Below are 26,363 nucleotides of genomic sequence, written 5' to 3' on the forward strand. Positions count from 1 at the left end.
CATGTTTTCCTTAATTTCTTTCTATTCAATTCTTTTCTAGGAGGGTAAATAATGCATTGAGACTTTAAAAAAGAGTTTTGAAAAGTAAGAGCCCAAATGTAATGTTTTCTCAATTTAGGCGTGTGGCCCAGCGTGAGTGGAAAGAGAATGTGCACAAAATCTTAGAAGTGCAGACTGTAAACAGAGAAATGTAATCCAAGTCAAAGAGTGATATTGTTTTTCCTATATGAAAATGATATTTCAAAGGCAATGGATTTTTTTATTCATCACATCTTTGGTCCCCAAATGTTATGTTTTTATTTAGCTAGCAAGATAATAACTGAGATACTTTGAGGCAATTGGTAAAAGCTCAGCAGTAGGCCATATGTAATGGTTAATACCTGCCTCTTTCTCAAAAAGATCCATGTATGCTTTTGGATGTTGTTTTGTGTGTACTCTAAATTATTACAAAATGTGTGAGAGAACTCTGTAATCGCCCATCCTGTTTGGCCAGGGAATTCTGTGGCAGTTGCAAAGAGCGGATCTGCAGCTGGAGACAGTAGCTATTGCAGCTGACTGGCACAGAGTGTTTTCTTGGAGTTTGTTAGCTGGGGTTTTTCTTATTTTCCTTGTATAGGAGTTGTACAGAGACAGGCGATGCTTTGTCTGCAGCATGTGTTTTCATGTGTGTTTGACTGAGACGCATGCCTCCCAACTGCCACATTTTTGGTTTGAGGGGACCACAAGAGCTCTTTGAACTTGCATGCAAAATGTATCTAAAATTTGACTTAAATGTATCATACAGATTTTTGTTGCTGTTTTTGCCTGCTGCTTGGATTTAACAGTATTGAGTTCTGTAGAGGACAGAGGAATGGGCAAGTTTGTTTTCATCAAATGCATGTAATCCACTTGGCCTAAACAGGATGCTTGTGCATATTTTTAGCATAATTGACTGTCCTTCTGGTAACTTCAGATATGTAAATTCCTGGTTGGGATGTATTAATAAGATCTTCATTGAAAGAAATAATCTCTTAAATTGTGCTACTATTACTTCCTTCATTTTATATAGCAACAAAACCAAACTATTATAACCTTCTCATGATACAATTGATTTGTATGGTGTTAGTGTACAAGTAGACTCTGGTCCACAGAGGTATTTAAATACCTAGCTTCGTGCTGATAGAAATTCAGAGAGACATCTTAAATAACGTTTCTGAACCTGACCACAAGTACTTCAAATGCTTTTTAGGTCTAATGATAACTTCTCTTTAAAGTGACCACTTAATTCTTTAGAAGTGTAAGTTTGTTTTATGAGAGATATTGATATAATACTATGTATCACAGAGAATACCATAAAGAATAAACGTCTTTCATAATGATGATATAGATTTGAATTCAGTTTTTATGTTCACTGCAAAGGTTCTGTGCTATTTTGTTCTTTAAGTGTAACTTTGCTGTAGGAATTATGAGAAGCAGTAACTGCTTTGGTAAGTATCGCTGGTTTGATATTAGATTAAGTTGTCTGCTGTTAAGTTGTCTGCTGACAGAAAATACTGTAACTGAGCCAAACCCCCAAACCTGTTCATCTTTAATTTATTTCTCTCTTAAGCAAGAGCAGTGTGCGTGAGGGAGGCTAACAAGAAGTACATAGCAAATTGTGATTGAATATAAGGAATAAGGAAGGAGAATGCATAGGGGATTATTCTTGCTATTCTACCTTGTGGATAACATCTCCAAAGGTGGTCTTTCCTCCTGGCAAAGAGGGTTTTAAGGAAGTATTAGGTTAGTGAGTGTGGGCGTGACTTTATTGATTATAATGATGTGTTTATTGCATGGTTTCCTTTGACAGGGTTGTCGATACTGCACCTGGCTAGAAGGAACCATTAAATGATCTAGTCTGCCATCCTTTACATACTGCAGGTCGTTCTTTCATCTAGTTCTTGTGATAATGAAGCTTTTGACTTACCTGACTGAAATGCAGTTTGTGCTTGGCTAAAGTGCATTTGCTGAAAGGAGATCTTCATTTAAAGATATTAATGGATAGAGAAGACACTACTTTTTATGATACTTTTGTTCTGATGGTTACGCTTCTCCCTTTTAAGGAAATAAAAAAAGTATTTCTTCATTGTGACGTTGACTTAAAATTGATCCTGACTTCACATATTGATGACATGTTTTACAGTTGCATGTCTGTAATAAAAATGTGTATGTACATGTGGTGCATACATAGGTCCCTACTCTTGGTCTTAATTACATTTAATATATTCTTGTTTTGGAGAATTCTGTTATGCCCTTTGGCATACATCTACATACGATGTGTAGATATAGTACAAAAATCACAAGTTGAGGACTATCATAAAAGTTTTGCTTTTTTTTTGCATTTTATTTTTATAAAATGCAAATGTTTTATGAAATTCTGAAAATTAATTAATAACAACATTATTATTTTAGCTTTTTCTTAACTAACTTTGCCTCTGGAACCATTTGCAGCACAGAGCTTCCATTAAACAATATCAGGACTAGATTGCAAGAACATTTGCCCTTTGATTTTTAATAACTTTTGACTGGTATTTATCTTTTAGGATGTGCTAATTGCATCTAGAACTCTTCTAGCTGAAGTTTTTTTGACAACTTTCTGCAAAAGTAACGTTTTTATGTTTAAGTTTTTGTCTCGGGTGTATGTGCCCACAGTACTAGTCATTTCCCACACTGCGTGTGCACTGAAAAAGCATTGCATTGGCCAAAATCCCTAATTACTTTTCAGCTTCCTATTGAGATTGTTCTTTTCCATCAGGTTTTGGGTTATTGGAATCTGCCCCACATAGTATTAATAGGCCTTCAAATATGGTGTTATTTTCCATTCTCTTTCATCAGGTTGCTGTTTGGCATGCTATTGCTTTGAGGTGCAAAATTGTTTTCAGGATGTATATTTTGGTATACATGACTAGCGTTTTCTGTGTTGTGTGGTTTGGTGTTGGTTTGGTGTTGGCTTTGTCGTGCATGTTGTCCCTCCTGCTGTAAAAAAAAATTCAGCCCTTCATATGTAATCCTTTTATTTTTAGTATGGTGACCTATATTTTTCATCCAAGTATATATTTGAGAAGCTTGGAACTACCAGCTGTATCATTGACATTGTTTTAGAATTTAGAGTACAGCTCAGTGCTGTGTTGAGAGCTGGACGGTGTTCCTTACCCAGGTTCCTTCTGATGATTCACTTAAAATGAGAATTTCTGTAGGTAGTCACTACTTGTGTTTTATTTTGGTTCAACTTAAGAACCTGGAATTTGACTTAGAAAAGTGCTGTGAGCTCTCAAATGCAATTGAATTCATGGTAATTTTCTGTTAAGTGAAAGTAAAATATGACTTTTATGTGTAATGAAAATACTATGCAAGACTGCATAGTCTGAAAAATATGTTGCTAGGTGTTTCAGTTTGGCACCCACAAGTCTTGAACATTTTTTGCCTTTCTTTGCTGGGATTCTTCTATCTCAGATCTTGGGGTAACACTTTATAGATTTTAGGGATGTGTTTTGAGGAGAGTGCTTAGGCTCACTCAGTTGATATGATAATGAGCCCTAGGGAATACCACAGCAGAAAACTGAGGAGTCTGCCTTTGTAGAAATCCTTGAGTAGTGCTCAGTATAGAAGCCCTCAAGGTGTATTTCAAATGCTGAGGACAAAATATTGAGTATTTGCTTAGTAAATGTGTGTTGATTCTTCTTTTTAACTGAATCAGGGAACAGCCTTGTGGGGTGAGGTAGGATGTGATCCTGTAACTAGAAACTTGACCATAATGCGTGCACATAGGGCAAGGGCAAATCAAGTCTCCCAGGCATCTTCCCCATTGTTTCTGGCAATGTCTTTGACATTTGCTGACTTTGGAGTGATTGATTTTTGCAGCTTGGTTTTTCTCTGGGCCTAGTGTCTGTGTTCATAACTGTGTAACTCTAGGAACAGGAACCTATGACACAAGTGAGATATGGTACAGAACCACTTCTAAAAGTTTATTTTGACAAGGTCCATTGTTGAGTTGAAAAGGGTCATGCCAGAAAAAAGTCAGGCGGTTTTGAATTAAGAACAAATGGCTGGTATGCCAGTGTTATTTGTAAACTGTGTTTAATCATTGCTGTGAACAATCCATAATTTATCTGCCACTAAGGAAAAGGAACATGAAATTTCCTTCTCGGAATGAGCAGTCTAGTGTGGGAGCTATTCATCAAAGTTTGAATGTCAAAAAGGTCATGGGAAGAGATTTGTAAAATTTTCATAATTCCAGAAATAACTCCTTTGGCATCCAAAAAGAAACTTGAGTACTTAGGAGAGAACCCGTACTCTATCTGATACCATCCTGCAGTGGGGTGGGTCAGTTCTGTGTGATGGATGTTCTGTTCAGCAGAGCTGTATGTTTTCACATACCCCTCCTTTCCACCCTGTGGGAAGAAAGTGGGAGGTAACAAGCATATATTTTGTGTGTGACAAGCAGAGTTCATTCCCTTTGGTGCTTATGTCTGTCTTGTTTTGATTTTACTACTCTGTATGAAAACCAACAGTATACTTCAGAGACCTTATATTAAACTTGCTGTTAATTAAGTTCTTCAGATCAGTTTTTCCCAGCAGGACGTTTTTGAGTTGGGAAGATTTAAAATGGATCTCTCATACAGAAGCTCTGCTGTAACATGCTGTGCTCTCTGAGAAGGCTCTACATACCTAACGTGTCACAATAGCAAGATATTCATCAGCCTGTTAATATTTTTTCCATTCACTAGGCAGACATATCATCATAAAATAATTCACTTTTGTAGCTCCAGATATTTTCTACCTCTTTTTAGTTTTCTCATGGCCCATAATTGTCCTTATTTCTAAACACATGTTCTATGTCAAAATGGTTTTCCTAGTATCTTTTTTTTCCCCAGTTCTGAGTCTTAAAACTGTTAATGTTATATGATTGCAGGTAAGACAGGAAATAGATTTCAGATTTGTTGTTGTTTTGGTTTTCTTTTTTCTGGGTTAAGTATGTCAGGATGCCAAATACTCAGTTGCTCATTGTACATATGAACTGCCCTTGGAAAATTTTACTTTCAGAGAGATTAGTAGGAGGAATCAATAGTATTCCCTTTTTATTCTGTCTTTACTCCATTCCCCTGAGAGTTGAACTACTCTCTGTGATCAGTATTAATGCAAGTAATAACAGAGACTATAAATCTTATTTCTAAAATAATAGTAGCAGAAGTAACTTTAATTTCTTTTCTTTAAAGTTGAGGTATGTGACATTTTCATACAGAAAAAGATATGGCATAATTGGAGCAAAGTGTCTTCAATTTGAAGTCTTGTGGACAAGATTCACTTTACAGAAAAAAGCTTCTTGCAGAAATTCCCTGTATTTTTCCCACTTCCTTATTTTTCTTTACATCAGTGTGGCATACAGGTCCATAGAACGTTACGTATGCAGTGTCAGATAAAGGAACATTTGCTGGATAATTGGTAGTACAACATAAATCCTTTAGGAAAGTATTTGATTGCAATAGCAAACACTGCCCTAAATAAACCTCTAACAAATTCCAGATCAGCACTGTGTAGGTCTCCTTCTGCAAGTTTTTTTACTTAGCTTTTTGGATAAGACCTTGTTGATGGCTGATGTAACAAGGTAGGCAGAAAGCAGAGGCAATTCAGAAACGTCTTAGGGTCTTTCCTTATGGTTTTCACAGTTGGAAAAGAACCAGAATGTGACAAGGCTTTTAAAATACTCTCTCATCCATGTTTGGAGGCATTTAAAATAATTCATGCAAAAATGTGAAGCCTTCAGGAAAGGCACTGGTTTTACGAGTTAAAATTTTAGTTATTTTGAGAATAAAGATTACAATGAAGAAAAATTTCATTTTTCTATGTGTATTAACACGGTGGGTTTTGTTTAGAGTTTTTTTGTTTATGTATATATATATAGGATTACCTAATATTGCAGTAAGGTTTTAAATTATTTTATTGTTTGAGCAACCATTTCATCTGTCTGAACCCATTTTCATCTTCTATGTGATACTTTGTGCTATTTTTCCCTTTTTGCCTTTATAATCTGAAGTGCAGCCTGGCAGTCTTGTTCTTCCTGTATAGTGCTTTGTTTCTGATATCCGATACTTTGTAGTAAAAGACTAGCACAAATTTATCAGCCTTATCTGGAGAATTGCTTTATTAGAGGAGTTGTGAATTTACAGTCGTATGTTAATGCTGTGTAAGTATACATAGAAGGTAGGTTTAATTGTAATGATGTTTTGGAGTGCCTTGACTGCTGAAGGTGGCTTCAGAAAGGATGAAAACTGCAGTTCTTTGGCTGAAAGGAATTAACAGCCCAGGAAGTGCTGTGTAACGGTTTTCTTGATGATTCACAGCACATTCATTTTTAGCCAACGAAAAAAATTACTTCACAACCTGGTGGTGTTTCCAAAAACTGTGAAAGAAATCAAAAGGTTTGTTCTGGAATGCATCTCTCCTCTTACAAACTAAAAATGGGTTTAAATTCACTAATCAGAATTAATTTTTATACATTTTGTCTTTTTAATAATTCGATTCTAAAATTCATGTTACTTAAAAAAAAAGATGGAAATGGTAGAACATTTTATTTTTAATGGATTTTTTTGATAAAAGAATAATACGGCTTTTATGACTTGTGGAGTTGCACTGTCATTTCTACTTCCTCTTACTTGTATCAGTGCCACTGTGCAACAGACTTGTTGGTTTTAAACCATTTGCAGATTTGGAATAGTTGGTTCTGGTGAAAGAAAACAATTACAGAAATGTTTCTAATGTTTCTAATTCTCCTTCACTACCTAATGCTTATGTCATCTTTCTTTGTTCTTCAGCGATAAAACTTTGAATTAGATTTGGATCGCTCCATAGTTATAGTGACCTTAGAAACACTTTGAAGTTTCTTGGGACAGTGAGGGGCAGAATACACGTGTGTGGATATATACACTCGTCTATATAAACATGTATGCATATGAGTAATTGTGCATGTATATATATGCATATGTGCTTATGATCTGAAAAAATATGGATTTTGTACAAGACATTTGAAGGCATAAAGTTATCTAGCAAATTCTTTGGAGCTCTTATGAGATTTACACATGCAGCTATTTTAGAAGAGTTTAGAGATGGTTTTAATTCATGTTTTGCATAAGGGAATGAGCTTTTGTGCAAAACATCTGTTTTCATTCCCTATTTTGCCAAGGCGGCTGGCCTATTACAACAAGCAATCAAGATGCTTATCATTTCTTATACATAATGCAGTTATTTAATCACAGTTGGAAAGTTATTTAATCACAGTTGGAAGTCCTGTAATCTTGGCCATCACCTCTGGAAGCTTTCATAGAAGACCAGTCTTGGCACTTCTGCCCTGAAGACGTTCTTCAAGGTTGGGTGATATTTATGTTACAGTTATGTTGGGTGATATTTATGTTACAGTGTTATGCTGTATTTGGTGTCCACTATTAATGTATGTGGTATGTGATTGTCAGGGTTTCTGATTGTTTTGTTTGTAGCATGATGTAATGTATTATTGAAAGTAAATTTAGGATTATTTATAATAAACATTTTTTCTAAGTTCTTACTAGTTGTATCTAGCAGTGCCATGAGTAAAAGCAATGCTTTGAAGTGGTTTTGAGGAATCAAAATGAAATACTGAGAAATGACTACTTAATGACTTGCTGGTTTAAAACAGTGACTGCTATTATAGCTGTATTTCTTCACATAAGAGTAAGCAAGTGGAGTACTAGAAAAAAAAAAGCCTTCTTAAATGCTCTTTGTGCTTTGTGTTGGCTGTCAACTTTCATGCTTGGTGAGAGACTATCAAAATAAGTGTACATAAAACCACTTGCAAAGCTGTGGCAAAGGTTAAATATGAAAACAGGTATCAAAAGAATAGTAAAGCAATTAGGTTTGGGGGAAATCTAAGATGTTTGGAAGAGTAAGTGAGCAGTTTCTTCAGCTGACATAGCCTGCTGTTAGATTTACTGCTATCAGAAGAGAGAGATCTTTCTAATCCACTCCCACAGCTGTCTGTATGGGACTTTTTTCTCCTGTGCTGCAGTTCTGATGCTTCATGGACTAGTCCCTGATTTCCTCCAGTTTGCTAATGTAGCAGAAAGTGCCCTTCCCCAGCCCTTTGCTGGGTGATGGAACTGCACAGGGTGACACAGGGTAAGCAGTGGACTGTACAGCTGCAGGGTGTGTGGGCAGAGCAGGACTGATTGATTCCTTCCGTTGCATGGAGTCCTACCTTTGTAATCACCATGCTTTTTCATACTACAGAGCAGTAATTTTCCAAATACACCCTACACTCAAGTCCTATTTTTTCTCATTTCAGACCATATTGCTAGTTTCCCCTACCAAAACTGCTTTGCCAGGGATTGACCTTGGCCTCTGGCCCTACCATAGGCTTTTTATTTCTTTAGGACTTGCAGATTTTAGACCTCACCTTTTAAACACGTATCTTCCCACTTGCACATTTCAGTGATTTAAGATTGGTTTTACTGGAGTTGGACTTCATAGCATTCATATTTTGCATACCTTATCAGTATGTTTATTGTAACTTCTAAATCCTCTGAATGAGTTTCTGACAAGCTGCAGAAATCCTTTATTGTGAAGCTTTTAGTACAAAATGTTAACAGTGTTCTGCCTCTACTCCTGGTTGATCTTTTTTTTTAATCATGTGCCCCTGTTAATCTGGGGATTAGTATCAGCTTCCTATAAATTAAGCAATTTAGAAGAGGATAGTTCTTTTGGATAAAAGTATGTAAGTGTGCAGCTTTACTATTATTATTGAGAGTTTCTTACAGAGAAACTGTTGCGATTTTTATACAAGTTAATTATTACCAAGAATATTACTATTGAATATACATGAGTTTTCTTCCAGGTTTTCAGGAATTCACAAGAATATATTCTTGTATTTTAGCAAAAAAAAAGTGTAACTCTAAATAACTGTAATCAAGTCTAGACTTCCCTATATCATTTTATTTACTATATGCCGGTGACACTGACTTTTATAATTGTTGATTTGGGGATAATTTACAGGATCCATCACATTCTGTAGTCTACAGCTTGGTTTGTTATTGTGTATGTCTTGTATATGCCTTGGTTTATATCGTGCATATGTATTATGAATCACTTAGTAATCTGAGAAAATATTTTTATCTATTTTTTGCTTCTGCACAAAATTAGATTTAAATAGCTGTTTCCAGTGATGTTAATTTATGTGTCTGTTTAAATCAACTTTGCTTCATAACAGTCCGTTTAATAAATTAGGGTTCTTTAGTGTAGCAGTAATCTAGGATCAGTAATCTGCTTTTAAGAAGTGTACTAATTTGAGCCAGAAATCATTGAGGCAGACTGTGAAATAGAAGGACAGCACTTTACATTGGCTTTTGACTTATGCATGAAAAAAATAAATTTCAAAAACATCTACGGTCAAAATATGATTGTGTTGGCAAAAGTAATGGATTACACTCTTCAGAAATATCTCACTCTCATTCTCTTCTTCTCTGACAGGTAAACTCTGTTATTTAATAGCTCATTCTGCTCTTCTGAGCTCTTGTGATTTAGGTGAGGTAGAGATTTTTGGCAAGCCTGAGCAGAAAAAGGCTACTGTGCAGGTTTTTGCAAGGAATGTGGGATTTTAAACTAGGTCAGGTGAATGTGAACTGTAAATCTGGGTAGGACAAGAAGCAGGAATTTGTGTGGTGGTTTTTATAGTGAAAGAATCTGACTTAATATGTTTGTCACTTCAGTGTAATTGATTTTGGACTTTTACTTAAGGATCATTAGTTCACCTGAGTAAACATGGAAAGAGTAATGGTGGGAGTTTAAACTTTAATTGTCTTGTTGCTGCTGTGGGTGCATTATACATTTATTAGTACCATTCTCAGTAATTGGCAGTCTTTGTTTCAGCTCTAAGTCCTTGTTCTGTATCCACAGCTGGGTTATTGAGCATCTGAATATTTAAAATCTTGCGGATAGAAATAAAAACAAGAGCCTCTTGGCTTGTAGCTTTTAATTTTGAATTTCTGCAGTTAACAACTATTATCTCAATGGTATTGTTGCTGTCTGTTTATGCTGAGTATTCATGAAGTTCTGAACTGAAAGGTTCTCTCAAAGACAAGCAGTTCATCTTTTGATAGATGTTAGCTGGGTGGTCTGACTGTCTTTCAGTAATGAAGGTAAACATTTTTAACTGACTGGGTTACTTGAAATGAGGGATGTATTCCTGCTTCCTCAGATCATTTGCATTTTGATATTTCTGAGGTTGAACTTCACAAACTCTCAGCAATTTAAAAAATATGAATAGCACATATCTGTTAAGTAAAGAATGACAATAACACCATTCTCTCCAGGGTGCGTATGGCCATGGTATTATGCTATCTTGCTTGCTCGAAGATGTTAAACAGTTACAATGACTGGCAAACACTCGCACACCTGAAAACAAACACAAACACAAGATAATGAAATATACCAAAAGTACCCCAGCATATGCTTACGTTAGTTCGTATCTACTTTTTAGTTCTAGTTCTGTTACAGTGAATGTTTGTCTGAAGCCATAATTCAGGTAATGGCTTCAGAATCTTCTTTCTCCAGATTTTGGGAAATGGGCTGCATTTCTGAAAATATTTCATGTCTCCTGAGGCAAAATTCAATTCTTATAAGGTACATATTAGACATTCCATCTGTTATAATTTGGTGAGCCTGTGACTGAAATAATAACAATAGGATTTCTTAATTAGATAGATAAAACTGTTAGCTTTCTTTTTCTGGTTTCAGAGTCATACAAATACCATTCTAAGGTTTAATTAATATTCAGACTGTCTAGTGCAAATCCTTTCCACCTAGGTGAAATCTTTATTATAAAATTGTGTTAAAGGAAACATTAAATATGAAAAGTGAAAGATTCAGATAAACTGAAGTTCCATTTTCAAGTTTTCTTTACTGAAGTCCAGGTAGATGAGGTGGACTGCATTTGCTTCATCTTTTTTTGGTTCATCAAAGGCAGAGAGTGAGTAAAACTTTGTTTACTTTCCATTTCTCCAGTTCTTTCTTTCAAACGCACTTGTTCTAAAGCTTTTTTTATGGCACTTAAGGCAAATTCAGTGTTCTGTGTTTGTCTGAATAGTTTTTACAAGTGTGGTTATTTGCTGCTTGCTAGTCATATGTTAACATATAACTAATCTCATAGTCTTACTAAGAAAATCTTCCTACTTAATTTCTACTTTAATATGCTGCTTTTTTTAGTTTTCTGGATTATCATCCCCACAGCAGAGCATGGCATGCTGTATGGGTTTCTTTCATATAAGGTTTTGGCATTTGCATTTCTCATCAGTCTTGTTACCCTTCTCTCCATGCCTCTGATTTTCGCTCATCTATTGTTTCTTGGAGACAGAGGCAAAACATCCTTTTGGGTACTGACCTTACATTATCTTTGATTTCTATATGGCACTAATGTGCACTTCTTTTCATGGTTCTTGGGGTTTGTTTTTTGGAGGTTGAGGGTTTTTTTAGTTTGGTTTGGTTTCTGTTTGTTGGGGGGTGGGGGTGTTGTTGATTGTTTGTTTTCCCTGATTAAAAAGTGGAACAAAAAGTATGATTTTGTCACTATTTCCTAATTCAAATGTGTGAGTAGTTATCTTCTTACACAAACAATTCTTGACTTCAGAGTGTAAATGTTTTCGTGTGTCTTCCCTCCGCATTTCTGTTGGCCTTCTGTTCAGTCCTGTTGATTTTCCTAAGGTGTTTATTTGTATAGTTCATTTTGGGCACCTGTTTCTGTCTGTGCCCCCAACTACAGACAGATGATTTTTGTGCTTTTTTGACTTAAGAAATTACAAAGTCTCCTTAAGATCCAGGTTCTTGTGTACTCCAATACTCCTGTCTTTGTTCTGCTGAGTTGGGGTGGAGGGAGGGGTGAGAAAATACCCAGTTACTGGTTGGTTTATCCTTTCATCTAACATCAGTATTTAAAAAGTTAATTCAGCTTAATGCCAGTTTATTTCCTATGACCTGTTCCTCTGTAAAGTCCTTCCTACTACCCAAAACCAGGTTTTAATTAACATTGCTTCTTTCTTAGAGCAGTGCTTTTTTGACTGAAGAGTCTTTGTCTATAAGTAATATAGACTGTTGGGGTTTTTTTTGGTCTATTTGTGAAGATACTGTTTCCAAGATGATGAGATTTTTGTTCCATGAACCTCTATTCATTTTCCAGCCCGATTACTGCAAACCCTTACTATTGCTGTAAATATAACCTCTTTAAACAATCATTTCCCTAAATGATCAGAGGTAATTCTGCTTTATCCAAGAAATCTTGTGTTTCTAGTTGGTAAGATGTTACTAATGCACTTCAATATATAACTGGCTTTACTTTTGTTTTACTCTCTTGAATACCATCTGCCCTTCAGCTTTGACATGGATATTCCACTATTCTTTTTTTGTAGTCTCTTTAACATGCTGAATGTAAGGTCCTGAACCAGTATTTCTAATTTTTCACATTGTGGCTTCCAGGTTTCATATATACAGGTGAAAATGTCCATTGTTGCTCTCTGGCCTCTCCTGAAGAACCAGTTCAGGATCAGTTCTTTCATGAACTACTGCAGTAGCTAAAGCTCAGATCCGTATCAGATCCGCATCTTTGCTGTCCTTGTAGCTGGAGAATTCTTTAATCCTTTGCTGTGTCTGTGTATCCAACTTTACTTGGGTACAGAAACAAAAAATTCTTATGACTCTCTCAGAGTGCAAGGATCCAAAATTTCTAGGGTACTGACTTCATCCGAAAACAGGTTTAAGTTTAAGCTTGCATACACAGGGAGTTTCCATATTTCCTGCCTTATGCCTCTTTAGACATTTTTGCTTTGGTGTGCAGAATTACTGCACATAAATTAGATGGGGTGATTTACCTATAGGGTATAAAGCCGCTTCAACTTGCTTAAAATCCTGCCTTTAATTAAGATGATGCAACTCTGAGTGTGGGTGAGGCCTGATTAAAATCCAAAGTGCAGTTGACAGTGTCCTTCCACTCTACTTTGTTAGATCAAGCAACAAATAAGTGCTAGAGGGACTGTTACCAAAGTCGAAATAATAAAGCTAGTCTGGGTGTCACCTGTATAACATCTGTAAGTCACAGTATGAGAGAGGGGGCTTATGAAGCAGATTTTTCTACACTTTATCAACAAGATGGACCTCGCTGGTCATTTTCATTGTGTTCACCCAATTTACTCATAACATGTCACTTACAAAATGATAGTGGTGGTGTGCAGATAGTTACCAGGGATACTTAAAAGAAAAAAGAATCTTGATAACAAAAGATTGCCTGTCTCTTGAATGTTTGCATTTCTTTAGGGATCCTTCTGTCCTTGTTCTGAAGCTTGAGGCCATACAAGGACATACATTTTTGTATGGCATTCATCATTCACTGCACTGTCGAATTTTGGTTGCTTTTTTTTCCCATTTCAGACTTCACTATTGATTGCACAGTCACAGAGTGAGCTGCAGGGCAGAGAGGGAAATGTACTTTTCTGTCACTCAGAATTTGCTTTTGTTGGACAAAGTGGCAGTGCTGAAAGGAAGAAAAATGAAGCATTCAGTGCTGCATCAAAAATGCCTTCTCCAGAAAAATATTCTTCTCTCTTGATTACAGGTTTATAACACTGGGATATAGTTTTTTCTTGCCAAATTGAGATCACTGAAACTGCTGAGTTAAGACATCCTCCTGTATAATGACTCTCTCAGGTGTAGTAGCCTATAGATGTTTCCCTGTTGAGCAGAGGGAATGGTCCCCTGGCCAGAGTCTGCTGTGTTGGAGCACTGACGTTTTGCTGAAGCAGGCTTGTTGCCTAACTAGGAAGTAAAAAGGTTGGTTACATTTTTATTTGTAAAAATTGATTCTGGGGATGCTTCCCTGAACAGCTCTATTGTTGCTGTGTTCCAGAAGATGCATTTCACCATGAGCACAAGGCACTGGCGTTACAGTTCCTACCTATGTGTTGTGGCTGGTATGTACAGAGGGTAGAAGGGCAACACTCAGGACTCTTGAACATTGGCAGTAGGAAATGATCAGTTCACAGGAAAGGATTCTGAACTAAGGAAAGCTATTATCCAACAGTTAGGTTTGGAGGCAGGCATTTTGGTGCTTTCCTCCTCAGATGATCAGTAAGCTTCACTGCTTACTCCATTTGTAGTTCTCTCCAGTGCTGCAGTATTAATACTTTTCTGATTCAGAGGTGTTTGTGTCATCTTAAAGATGATATGGAATGTTTGGCTTTCAGATTAGGATCATGTGATTCATTCTGTGTTTGCTGGAGTTGATTTAATCAGCTCATACAGGCATTGGGAACAAATACAGATTTGTCCAGTCTCTTAACTAAAGACTTCCGATAGTAAATGCCAGAGTGACTGACTTAGAGATGTGCTTTCCTTGCAGATTGAAGGTGCAAAATGCCCGTAGTCAAGGTTTAAAGAAAGAAAGCAAAAAACTAAGGGAATTTTGACAATGTAGGGATTTTTTAATTGATTTATTTTTACCTATGGAATCATAGTATTTATAATTTACTGAGGCCTAGAAATCGTCTAGTTAATGAAGTATCAATAATAATTGATATACTGTAGCATGGAGAATATGTATCAATTCCAACTGTCAATTCTAATTTAACTGTCATTTTGCTCCAAGATTTCGTTCTACTAGGTAAATTCATCTTGGAGCAAATATTTTTGCTTGACACAAGAGGAAATTCCAGGTTAAACAAATTTTATATTAACTATCAACAACTCCTATGACACCAACATTTTTTTCAATATCTAGGAATCAGAGGACTGCTGTATATAACACAATCAACAAAAGAAAGTAAGGGGCAAAGTAAAACTTCCTTTGTTGTTATGATGGTAATGGTAGAATTTGGTTTGTAAATGTAGTTCACATACCTCTGCAAATTACCTGACCTATTTAAACTTAAATAATTATGTTTCGAAGAGACTGAGTGGAATTGAGTTTCTTTTTGAAAACATTTTGTATGTGTCCTGGGTTTAGCAATAGCAATCATTTTTTCTCCTTCTTAGTAGCTGGTGCAGCATGGTGGTTTTGACTTTCAGCCTGGGAACAGCTGATAACACTGATGTTTTTAGTTACTGCTCAAATGTTTGGTCTGACCAGGGACTTTATGAGCCTCATGCTCAGCCAGGGAGGCATGGAAGCCGGGAGGAAGCAGAGACAGGACACCTGACCCAAACTAGCCAAAGAAGTATTCCATATCACAGCACAACATGCCTGGGAGGGAACTGGGAGTTACCCGGAAGGGCACGCTCTGCTTGATCAGGCTCGTTTCAGTGGGTGGTATCATATTCTCTTCCCTTGTTATTTCTCTTATCATTATTATTATTGGTGGTAGCAGTAGTGATTCGTGTTATACCTTAGTTACTGGGCTGTTCTTATCTCAACCCGTGGGAGTTCATTCTTTCAATTCTCCTCCCCATCCCTCTGGGAGCAGGGGTGTGGGGGGAGTGTGGACTGCGTGGCCAACTTGTTGACAGGCTTTAAACCATGACAGCATGTAAAATGTTGTGGAGTTCAACAGTAAAACGTTCAAAGGGCTAGGTATTTTCAGGTGCTTTGGACTGTTTCTTTAATCAGTCATCTCAATTCAAATGGGCAGCAAGTACTGCTTAGTAATGCCTCGTCATATTATCTATAAACGTCTGTGGTTTTCCTTTGAAGTTTTTCATTAAATTATTTGATTTCATGCAGGTTCAGTATTTTATGTACAATAGTGCTGAGATTATGGATTTAACTTACAATGCACAGTGCTACTTATGCTGTCAGGTTGGAGTCAGCCCTATGGTGTTTCTCAAATTAAGTGGAGGCATCTGATTTTCCCTAAAAATATTTCAGACATTTTCTCTCTTGTACCTGTGTTTACAGTTTAAATGAAGATGATTTTGGAACTTTGATGGCTAGTGAGCAGCTATGTATTAATAATCTAAAATGAGAAACAGACAAATCTAAACAATGAATCATAAAATTGGAAGGGGTCTCAAGGATCATCTGGTGCAACCTTTCTAGGCAAACCTAGACTAGATGTCCCAGCATCCTTCACAGTGAATCATAAAAATGTCCAGTGTTGGGGAATCTGCCACTTCCCTGGGGAGAGTATTCCAATGATTGATTGTTCTCATAGTGAAAAACTTTGTGTCCGGTAGGAATCTCCCCAGGAGTAACTTGTGCCTGTTACCCCTCATCTTTTCCATGTGACTCCTTGTAAAAAGGGAGTCTTCATAGTCTTTGTAGCCACCCTTTAAATATTGGAACAATGAAAACACAACAATTTTCTAAACAACCAGACCCCCATCTCACTTCTCTCTCCAGCATGTTTTTTGCTCTTCATTTTTTCCTGAGAAGGGTGTCAGTCTCGTAATGTTTCCTCATTACCTGGAACATTTATGTCAGCACAAGCAGGGGTGGAAATGACTGGGCTGTCTGATAGGAAGAGGAGCTTCGGCTGGCACTGTCAACAAAAAGTTACTCACTCTCAGGATGTTGGTGGGGAAATCACTTTGGCCTGTATGAACTACTGTTACTCCTCACAGTGGCAAATAGTTAATACCTAACTGCTTCAAGGCTCAGATGCTGTAATCCAGGCAGTCTAAGGCTTTTTTTTTTTTTAACTGAAGATATTTTCCTGGAGCATGCATGTTTCTCAATATCACTCATTTTACAGAAAAAAGGGGAATTCAGGTATCTCAAGAAACATATTTTACCCAGGACTTTAAAGTCATTTCCTCAGAGTTATTGTCTAAAATTTGACAGACATGTGCTTGACTGTATTTGGAAAGAAACCGTTGCTACGTATCTGTCAACACCAGGTTCCTACTAACTGTTTTTAAAAACCAGTTAAGTTCTTACCTAAAACTGAAAGTTGTAACTTTAGAAAACAAGATTTAAATGTATAAGGGACAAACATTCTCTTCAGGAGAGGCTGAAATACCTCTGCTTTGGTATTTTTTTTAATTTTTTGTAATCATAGTAGTTTTTTAATCAGACAACTAATAATCAGCATAATACCATATGGAGTTACTATTTTAAGTAGTCCTCTTTTTTTTTTCCCTATTGTATTGTGTAAGCCAAGCTGTCTATCCTGTTAGTAATTATTTGTATTTCAGCATTGCCTAGAGATTCCAGCTGATTTGCTTGCTGTATAGACGGTGTTTTTGTACAGTAGAGCATCCAAGACTATCATTAGTGTTCACTGGCAGCAAAAAAAGTCCCAGTGAAAGTGTATAACTGGGGGGGATTTTAATAGTCATACAGAGTTTGGCACATAATTATTCTGTCTTGATTGTGTCCTGGATATGTGTACGCTCCAAAAAGCAGAGGAATAATGAAGAGGTGAATTGCCTTTGCTCAAGGTCATGCAACAGATTCCTGGCTGATCCAGGAAGACAACTTTACTGATTCCGGTCTCCTGTCCTATCCCCTGAGCTGTTTCTGACCTCTGTTGTAATGGGCTTCTTTTAGGCTGATCCATCCCTTTTTTGAGAGAAAAGAAAACATTATTTCATCGACCAAAAATAGTCTGAAGCACACATTCACTGTCCTTCAAGAGGAACAAAAGAAGCAAAAATGGATTTTCTATTTAGCAACAGTTGGAGGACACAGTATTGTTTGTGCAATACTCTCTAGGTCTCGAGAGATTCTTTCATAAGCATAGAAAGACTGAGGAAGTTGAGGCATTGGCATGGTGTTGAAGCAGCTGCAGAGGGTTGGCTAAGCTACAAGCATCTGAGTGCAGAGTAGGTCAAAAAATAAGGAATGTTGCTTTGTTCTTGTGAAATAATATATAGTTTTAGCTAATTTTAGCATGAGTGTTGTAGTGTTATATACAAAATAGAGATGATTGCGATGTAGGGTTGTAGTAACAACTGGGGGGTTTAACTGGGAGGGTTATGCCATGTATTTCCAAAATATTTTCAATTTATTTTTTTTTTACTCTAGACACTTTCTTGCACCCATTTAATCGTCATAGGCCACTTCTGGCCAGAAATGCTGCCAGGGCTTTTGTTTATACTTTATTTACTCTTGCTGACTTCGTCAGCGTAGAGATTTGTATTTTTTTTCACTTCAGTCTTTAGTAAAGGAGAAACACTCCTTCAAATTCTGAATGTTTAAATTGTATTTATAGATTCAAGGTTTAATGTAGCTCTCCGGTACCATATGAGAAACACCTTGAGAGGTTTTTGACAGGAGGAGTGTGATAGCTCTTCAAGGAGAACAGTAAGGAAAAAGAGGAAGGAACTGAAGTCCTTTGCTCTGGATATTTAGCAGTCAGTGAAGAAATAGTATAAATAAAATAATAAAGGATTTGCTGCTGTTCACCTTTTCTTCTTAAAAAGTCAACAACTTTCTTGTCACTTTTGACTCTTCTATTTTAATATTGTTTTATTTATTGCTCTGTTGTTGGTTTTAATGTAGTTTCATGTTTTTTCTGTGAATATTATTGTTTATGCATGGATGCTCTTGACTGTAACAGCGGGAACTGGACTTAAAGGAAGCTTCTCCTTAAAAAGTAACAGTAAGAACACAGATAATTACGTTTATAGACCTTCAGTGTGCCTGAAACACAAGCCTGGAACCCATGGTTCACAGATGTGTACTGTTAAGTTTTAATGGCTGTTCACTGCTATAACAGACTGACATTTCATAGACCTCTTAATCTTAATATTTCTCAGTGTCTGAGAGGAGTTGGACACCAATAACAGGACTCATGTGCATTCATAGCTATGAATTTCAATTCAAAAATTGTTGCATTACAAATCTTTTGGGGGAATGGATACTAGCTTGTATTTGCCATGCTATTTGGAGATTTGTAGCTTTTCTGAACAGAAAAACTGTACTCTCTACTCTTTCATTTTTACTTCCATTTGCCTCCAGCCCTAGTATTTTCTGCATGTTTTAAACAATAGGTGGTTAGTATGTATTTAGGACATAAAGGATATTAATGTTTATTTGCAATCTAGGACAAAATGCAATGTTTAGAATTTTAATTAACATACGTGTGAAAGTAGATTATAGAGTATGGGTTAGGATCGTATCAGTTCTTTATAAACCATCTAACCTTCAGACCTGTTTCATCCTATCAGCAAAATCTTGTTAGAATCTTCTGTCTATGAGTAAGAAGCTTTGACTGTCTGGACAGAACAGAAATATATCTGACAAAGTGTCAAACGTAAGAAAAGAATGGAATTGGTCCAGTAGTGAGAATTATTTGCTTTATTAGTTTAATAAGGGCTTTAAAAAATAAACAAGCATGAATTGAATACTTAGTTCATCAATAAGTTCAGTTGCCTGGCAGTTCTTTTCATCTTCAATTTGTGAACTTATTTACAGTGATAAGATGAATTATTTGGTGTGTTCTTCATACCAGTGAACCTCTGAGGGTTTGATGTTCTTCAGGCTAATAAAACACTAGGCAATAAGTTACGGTTTAATGGATGTGAAAAATGAAGTTTTGTTTTGTAATGTAAGAGGGGAAAATAATTGCTCTTGGAGGAGTAAGTGCACATAATATTATTTAAGCTTGTAATGTAAAGTTCAGTGGACCTGAAATTAGATTTAAAGCTGTATTTTGATTTAAGATTGCTTTCATACTGTCTTCTTCATTGCTTTCTCCCCAGCCCCCTTCAAACCAAGCAGAGTATTGGAATAAAGAATTCTGTACTTCAATTGTAAAGCACAGTAATCTCCCATGCTTTGAGAAGAACAGGATTTTTCTATACCTGTTAAGAAACAGAATCTTGTGCTCCTGGTCTGTCTTTTATTTATAGATAGAAATTACTTATTCTACTGCAATGTTGCGTGTGTCTTTCATACACTTTGGCTTTTCACTTATTCATTGTGAGCATTAGCTTCATGTTTGTAAGTAGGAGCAAGATACATCGAGGTCTCCCCTTTCTGAACACATGTAGATAGAAAGTGCTAGAAAACCCCATTACCTTGCACCTTTGTATAGGAAAAATATTGAAAAATGAATCACATACCTGACATCTGAACTTTGTTGTCATGTTCGTAAGGGCATAGAAAAGGACGAACACATTGGGCATTTATCCTTTCATTTAGCGCAGCTATCTGAAATAACATACCAGCACTCTTCCATTTACATATAGCTCCTCTCCTTGAATGTAGTGTGTTCTGCAAAACTGAAAGGAAAGCTTCTGCATGGAGAATGGACTTAAATCAGAGGATGGGCTAGAAGAAAATAATAAAGGCTGCAGAGCATTACTGAGCTCTAGACCTTCTTCCTGGTTGGGGTATGTGCCTGTTGCCTTGGGTTTTCAGTGCAAGTTTAGTTGCCAATATCCTCAGATAAATCAGGACACTGGCGGTGTTGTGAAGGCTACAGTTCTCCTCTGGTGCTGTAAAACAGGGAGTATGTTTGGAGCAGGCAGGAGGGCCTGGACAGTCTCTGTTCCCTGATGATCAGCATGCAGCCAGAAGAGAGCCTGAGAAACTTGAGAAGGACTGGCCAAAGGCAACAGCAAACCTGATTAAAGGCAGAACACTGAGGCAAAAAGTGGGGCTTGTGATATCAGTGCTTGAAGAACTTGATGAAATAGGTTACACATCACCAGTTTACACTTAGAGGTGGTGCACTACACAGATATAAATGTTTTGTTCAGCCACTTGCTTTTTGTTGTCTTTTTGGGTTGGTTTTTTGGGTTGGTTTTTTTTTTTAGGGTTGTGGTCCTGTAGTGATGTTGTGTTTGTTGCTGGAATTCTGGTTTTATTTTAGTTTCTATGCAATTGTTTCATGTATTCAAAATATTTCAATTTCTGTTTAACTTCATGGCCTGCTAATTTTCTGTTTGTGCAAAACTGCCCAAGTGCAGACCAACAGTCAGAGTGGTATTTGCATAGTTGAGTGTGTCTGGGAGAGCTGTTTACATGTCGGCATCTGAAACTGGGAGGAGGACAGCAAAACGTGTTTGGCAATGGAAAGATGGACTGCAAATCTTGTGTTGCAATTCCTTAGAGTATATTCTGGGAACAATGAAGTAACTGAGCTTTGCTCTGATTTTCACGTCTGGCTTGCCTTAGGGAGAGAGATCACGTTATTCCACTTGCAAAAACATCTACTAGATGTCCATATAAATAGTAGCAAAAGAAATGATCTTTCAATGGTTCTTGGAGTCATATAATATAGGCCATAACAGGTTGCGTAAAAAAATCTTAGGAGAAAAATGTTTGAAATTTACAGTTGCAATGGATGTAATAAAGACCTCATTCTCCCTGCTTTGCTTTGCCTTCTTATGACATTCTTTTAAAAGGCTTTGGCAGTCTGACAAAAATAGACAGATGCTAAACTGAAGAAGTAAATTACACTTTCGAAGAAGGGTAGCAGTAGTTCCCAGTGTTCATTATTCTCCCCTACCTGAAATCCTGGTTCAATTTATATTAAAATTCGAGGTTTGTGGTAATTACTGAACAAAATTGCAGTAAGAACATAACTGGGGAAAGGCTTGAAAATTCTAATGAAATACGAGAAAGCGAAATTTGTGTATGAAAAATTTAAAACTGAGTAGAAATTTTAAATAAAATGTTTTTCAAGAAACAGTGTAAAAAGCTGAGCATTTCTTTGTTCACCTTCCATTCAGGTCTGGTTTGTGCGTTAACAGTCAAAATATTTAGTTACTGTACAGCAGCTAAGTATAAAGTAACTGTGGATTTTAAGTGATTGGCACTTGTATGAAGAACTTAATTCTCTTAAATGTGAAGATTTTTTTGCTGTTGAGTTTCCTACAGAACCTTCTGTGATGCTCTCAACTTTTAACTGTTAATATGGATGTTTTTCATCCTTAGTTTTTAATTTTAAAAATAACGTGTTATAACTTCCCTTTAATTGTATTTTTCTGTAATACATATTTCTTAATGTAGTTAGCTTAGGAGGAAATATGCTGGTATGTTTTCCTTATTTAAACAAATTATTTAAATTTTAGAATTGATGCATGATAGAAATAATTTTTCATGAATTATACAAGTGTTCAAGAAGGGAATATAGAATTAGTAATTTCAGTCAGTGGCCTTTCTCAAGAGGAAAGCGCTTGTGTGTGATGCATTCATGGAACTACAGAGAAAAGCATCATACGATAAATCCACTGTTTCCAGTTCGCATGTGCTTGTCTGGGTTTCATAAGTGTTTAACATAAAAGGGTATACAGAGCATTTTAAATGTCTTCATTTAAAATAAAAAGAAAGAGGGGGTGGAATTCAGGCAAAAGTCTTTCAATGCTCAAACAGTACAATCTTTTCTGTGCACACCCCTAAAGATAATTAAATGCTATGATATTGCTAATTTGGGTGATTCAGAAGCTATCTTCAGTGTAGGGTATTTTTTTAAACTTTTAATGCCTGGATTTACATGACTTGCACCCAAATCTCAATTCTAATGCAAAACAGTGAAAGGCTATTCTTAGTTGTTTTAATTACATTGCCAACCAAAATATTTGTAGTGGTAGTGCCATCTATGTGGATGAAGCACTGTGTGCTTTACTTTTCTCTATGAAATTAAAGATTTGCCCCCAGCCGATCTTGCAGTTTATTTAGACATAAACTGACTCGTTTTTAGATACAGATTACTGGCACTGCATTGGCACGATATGTGCCAATTAGTTGTTGGGGTGTTTTTTTAATCTAAAGTAGCCTGCATTATGTCAGTCTGTTTGTCCGATGAATGCTTAGTCTGAGATAAGAGAATTCCGATGATACTGTGAGGAGGCAGTAGGAAAAAACAAAGTGTGCCATTTCAGGTACAACTGTGAAGTCACTGAAAACAGGCCCCTTAGGTCTTTGAGAAGGGTGATCAAGTTGCTGTATTGCAGGTGCTCAGCTCTGCTTCTTTTGGGGAAGAGGAGGTTAAACTCTTGGTTTTATGCTTGCTTTATGTTCCCAATTGTTATATTTGTAACAATGTGATGTACACTTTTGAGCTGTAGTGTGGGCAGAATCATCAGTTTTCCACTTCTTGTAAGTAAAGAAACCCCCGAAACTGCTGCATCTGTAAACCTTAGCTCTGATTTTCAGTGAAAAAGCAAAGGCTTGTACTGTAGTGGGCTCCACGGAGAAACAATGTTTTTAATACTTTTTCCCCTGTGTTTCAGATTAAAGTTAATTTGTGTGTTTTATGCTAAAGACTTGCAATATGGAGAATTAGGGAGGGAAAAAGACACAGTAAAGAAAATATAAATCTCTATAGACACTGAATCTACTATTCCTAAACTCTTTATGACTATGTGGGATTTCATTTTATGGCTAATCGACATAGCAGTTGAATGCCTCTGGAGGTGACAGTTGAACTTCATCCTGCCCTCTACCTGTTCACTGGTCTCATTACATCATACAGTGAGTAAAGTTATTCAGGAAACTGAGAATTAATATTCTCTTTCAGAAAAGGGAACAATTTGAGAGCAATTCCTTTGTTTTAACTCAGTGTTAGCCAGCTCACTTGTGCTTATATGAGGGAAGAGACAGTAGAATGTGGTCAGGGGAAGATATTGATTGCATTGACAGGCCTTTTTCCTTTAGTAAAAGCTAGGCTTTTACATCTAGCCCTTTGCCTTGCGAACTGTGCAGGGCTAACACAAAATATGGCTCATTGAGAGCTCAGAGTCCGCTATCTGCCAGCAGCATGCTTGCATACATTTCAATTTCCAGAGAATCCTGTGGAAAATCACCTAGAAGCTTGTACTCCTTCAGGGACTTGTTTGTGCCATAAGGCATTTCTGCTTTTTTTGTCCCAGTTTTCATTTCTGTTTATAAGTACTTGGGATTAACCTGGTAGTTTAGTTATAAAATCACATAACAGGAAACAATAAGAAATAATAAGGAAGTAATATGAAGCAGAACAGGAAAGTGTTCGATATGAGCTGATGAAAAGAAGTTGTGAGTTTATTCATTTAAGTGAAATTCATAATCTGTAGTCTTTTACTATGGAACCCAGACCTTGCACTGTGTTCAAAACCAGAGAATTAAAGTACAAATATATCTTTAGCTTTTCAAGTGATAATTAGTGAACAGAAATTGCAATAAAGCAAGCCTTCAATTTGCTGTGTGGTTGGAAGCCATGCCTTTTGTGAGTTTGTCTTTTGAGGATGCAAGTCATACTTGCATTGGCTTTTCAGAAGGAAAATTCAGTAAGACTCAGGCTCTCGATGTATAGGTATTCCCCCTTTTCTCACTACCATGCTTGGAAATTTCTGCCCAATAGGCAATGCAGTCAAAGTTTTATAAATTGTATTTTCTAAGACTAAAGTTCATTCTCTGTATAACAAGGCAAAATTTAGTTGCCCTAGTAGGATTTCAGTAACCACATCTGTCCTGCAGATGGTTTCTTTTCACATAATGTATTTTATCTATCCCAACCTTGAAGTTTGACAGTGGATCATTAGAATTAATTCATGTTGCAATAAAAATTGGGAGGTTCACACAAGGCTATTACTTTGATTGTTGCATATCTGTTACATTAAGCCCTTAAGAGCTTTACTTGTGGGAGGGAATTTGTGGTTATTTTATACAGTTTCACAGTTAACACTGCTTGCTTAGCTTCATCTACACTCCTACATCCAAATGCAATGGGTGTAAATCTGATTTCAATGGCAATGCACTACAGTTTAATGGAATCAGCGCTGCAAGGAGTTCCATTGAACACTTGCTGGCTTGAGCAGGGCAGAGAGAGGTCCCTGCAGTCTTTCATTTTTGGTAGTTGCTCATGTGTTTTGACATTGTCTTTAAAGACCAAATTGGTCAGGTTTTCACGTGAAACTTTGAAGACCAGTTGTTGAGCTTTTGCTGTTCAAGGTAACATCAAGCTTATTTTACTTTGTACTAGGTTTGAGAGAACTTCTGAAGTACTACTATTTGTTAAGCTTAAAGAACATGCTGTTCTGTAATCTGTGTGATTTTGTCATATTGATCTTCTTTGTTTCAAGGAATAATTTCTAAGTGCTGGTAGAGGCTGGGATACTTATATACACAATATAATTACTATTATTCTGTATGTGTTCCCACTTAAAAATTATTTTTAATTAGACTTAATTTTAAGTGCAGTTATTCCCAAGAAGTATAACAAATACAGAAAAAAATATGTATATAGTATGATGACATCAGATAAACTTGTAAAGCATTTAAGCAAGGTTAAATGCTGAAACCATTCAATAAATCTGTATTTATGATGAGGGCATAATATTTGCAATTATTAAACTAAGGAGGAGGTAATATCCTGCCTATTTTTTCCATTCCTGCTGTCATTCTGCCTTTTTTTTAATTAGCTGTTGTGTTTTCCATAGTCTTCATGTGTTTGCAGCATTCCCCATCTTCTGGATTTGAAGTTAAGCAAGGTATTAGAAGAGTGCCTTTTGTATTTTATCAAATAAGTTCTTGAAACTGACCATTCTGAAATGTGGGAGTGTATGGTGTTAAAAAATAGTTCAAAATACAAAAAAGACTAATGAAATTTTTTTTTTTTCTTTTTTAAACAAATTTCAAATCCCATTGAAATTAGTCTGTGGTTCCCTTAATTTTATTGAAAATTTTAATAGGCGTTTTAAAGGCTGTACAAACGAATCAGGCAGATGTAGGAAACTAATGCAAACTTTCCTACCTAATCATCTTAAGAATTTCATATAACATTACTTGGACTAATCTATATTTACAGCACAATTTTTGTGTGCCAGTGATATGCTTGTGGAAAATTAGCCATCAGCTGGTTGATGAACTTGCAAGTTGTTTATTGTTGCAACTTTTTTCTTATGTCAGACCTTTCTTAAGAGTTTCTTCACCCTAACTTTAAAAAAAGGTCTTCTCAGAGGTAGTTGTAGGATGGTGGGATATGGGAGTGGAAGTGGAAAATACCGTCTGAAGAACTGATACATTCAAACATTCTCTGATACTATTTTTCTTCTAGTCTTTACATTCCTGTGGCATTGATTTCTGCAGTAGCTATGCAATTGGAAAACTTACAGCATTCTTTTTGCAATTCTGAGTGTATTAAAACTATGTTTTAATATCATACATGCAGTGCCTTTGAAGTCATCTGTAGTGGGTTGAAGAGTGAAAATCCATGGTGCAATCCATAAAAACACTTCTGTGATTCTTTTTATACTTCCTTATTACTTCGTTACCACTCTTCCAAATAGCATAAAATGTAGCGTTCTCCAACTGAGATTCTGTTATAAAACAAGTAAAAAGAGGCAACCCTCCAAACTCTACAACAGTGAAATTTATTTCACTCTGATCCTTCTCTTTGTCCCATTTATCTTCCTGCAGTCTTTGTCAGGCAGCAGCCTCCAAGGTTCTTGCTGTCCCTCACATTTTGCCCATC

General features: G+C 36.4%; 1 protein-coding gene across 2 annotated transcripts in view; it reads left to right on the plus strand.

Moving 5' to 3' along the window:
* ZDHHC14 (zinc finger DHHC-type palmitoyltransferase 14) overlaps positions 1-26,363 on the plus strand; it is a 104,180-nt gene that overhangs the window by 27,954 nt on the left and 49,863 nt on the right. The window lies entirely within an intron of this gene.

The sequence above is a fragment of the Neopsephotus bourkii genome, unplaced genomic scaffold (genome assembly GCF_033783945.1).
Source record: "Neopsephotus bourkii isolate Nb327-2 ecotype Australia unplaced genomic scaffold, CSIRO-AGI_Nbou_v1 NB_1765, whole genome shotgun sequence".
Taxonomy (NCBI): Eukaryota; Metazoa; Chordata; class Aves; order Psittaciformes; family Psittacidae; genus Neopsephotus; species Neopsephotus bourkii.